Source organism: Eubalaena glacialis, chromosome 6, assembly GCF_028564815.1.
Source record: "Eubalaena glacialis isolate mEubGla1 chromosome 6, mEubGla1.1.hap2.+ XY, whole genome shotgun sequence".
Taxonomy (NCBI): domain Eukaryota; kingdom Metazoa; phylum Chordata; class Mammalia; order Artiodactyla; family Balaenidae; genus Eubalaena; species Eubalaena glacialis.
In genome coordinates, this window is record NC_083721.1 from 87,554,868 (window position 1) to 87,556,745 (window position 1,878).

Genomic DNA, 1,878 nt, shown 5'->3' on the forward strand with positions numbered 1-1,878 from the left:
GTGGAGCTGTCTTAGGAAAGTATGGTGGAATGGGGAAAGGAGACACATACCTCTTTTTTGCCCTCATCTTTGCCCCGAATCCAAACTAGCCATTTTTCTTTCTCTTTGGGAGAAATCTTTCAAACAAAGGTAGCAAACATACTTATGCTCACGTTCAAAATGGATGTTGGAAAAGAATACCAAGCAAACAAAACCTAGCATCACAACTAAAAGGCATACAAATGATTTTGGAAATTTGCTGCTGTAAGATACCAGAGGAAAGTATTATTTTCAGGTCCGTCCACAGCGATTTTCAAATGGGGTCATCTCTCCTCCTGTCAAAGTTTAATGACAAAGTGTTGTTCTCTCCTTGAGAGAACTGGATGAAAAATACTCTCTGTGTATCCAGCATTATTAATTTTAAAATTCAGTGTGTAATTATATGGTGTTATGATGCCTTTAAAATAAATCTATTCTGAAACTTGCAAGGTGGAATTCACTAGTGAGGTGGAATTTACTAGCAATAGAGTTTTGTCAAATGTATCAAAAAGAATGCAGAGTTTGAGCTTTTGCCCTCTCTCGCCAGCCGCAAAGCCGAGGACATGTGGAGCCACTGGGTTTGGCGGCTCCTGCGTACTGAAGGCAGCGGGGGCCTCCGGGTTTCAACTCCCCGTGGGCGTATTTCCCCGGCCTGCGGAGAGATTTCTTCACCACCACAACCAAGAAAGGATAATATATGAGGCGAGTGGACATAACTCCTTTAGGACAAAGGAAATTAACTTTTGATACCGGTGCATTTGTTCAGGACTTGCAAACTCATGGATTTGACAAAGCACAAGCAGAAACAATTGTATCAGCATTAACCACTTTATCAAATGTCAGCCTCGAGACTATCTATAAGGAGATGGTCACTCAAGTTCATCAGGAAATAACAGTACAACAGTTAATGGCTCATTTGGACTCCATCAGGAAAGACACGGTCATCCTAGAGAAAAGTGAATTTGCAAATCTGCGAGCAGAGAACCAGAAAATGAAAATTGAATTAGAACAAGTTAAGCAACAACTGATAAATAAAACCAGTCGAATCAGAGCAGATAATAAACTGGATATCAACCTAGAAAGGAGAAGAGTAACAGATATGTTTACAGATCAAGAAAAGAAACTTATGGAAGCAACCACAGAATTTACCAAAAATGAAACCAAAACCAGAGTTATATTTCAGAGACCGGTAACAAAATTGACACTGAAATTGCTTATTTAAAAACGCTAATGGAGTCTAACAAGCTTGAGACAATTCATTACCTTGCAGCCTCAGTGTTTACTTGCCTGGCAATAGCATTGGGATTTTATAGACTCTGGAAATAACAGTGAAACTACTATATTATGCTCCTACTCCTGCTGCTGCTGTTGACTTCTTAGAACAAACCCTGTGCCAGGATGGATTTACTTTGAACATTGAAAGTTGCAGTAGAAACTTAATACAAGATTATTTAAAGTACATATGGACTAAAGGAAATGTTTTAGAATGGGAAGGTGTATTTTGTCTTTGTTTTTTATATATGTCTTTATTGTATTATGTTGAAAAGATGCCGTTCAAAACCTGATTGATTTGAGATAGACAGGCCTTTTGTCTTTATCCTTTTGCTAGCTCATAGAAACTGAAGCAGAGTTTTCTTGTTTGCTTGAACAACTGTAAATCATACAGGATTTCTTTGGTATGTGTTGCAAATTTGTTTAGTTATAAATAGGGAATCTAAAGTATAGAGTAGTCAAAAGACTGACCTTGTATGGTCCAGCAAATGAGAATCAGAGGCTCTCCAACTAAATTTTTTTCAAAGAGCTAACAGCTGGGTTGTTTTCAAAACAAAACTTTCTGTATTTTGATTCAAAATATCTCAG

General features: G+C 37.8%; 1 pseudogene; it reads left to right on the plus strand.

The window, feature by feature from the left end:
- Positions 1 to 581: 581 nt before the first annotated feature.
- On the plus strand, positions 582 to 1,344 carry LOC133093498 (coiled-coil domain-containing protein 90B, mitochondrial-like; annotated as a pseudogene).
- The last annotated feature ends 534 nt before the right edge of the window (positions 1,345 to 1,878 follow it).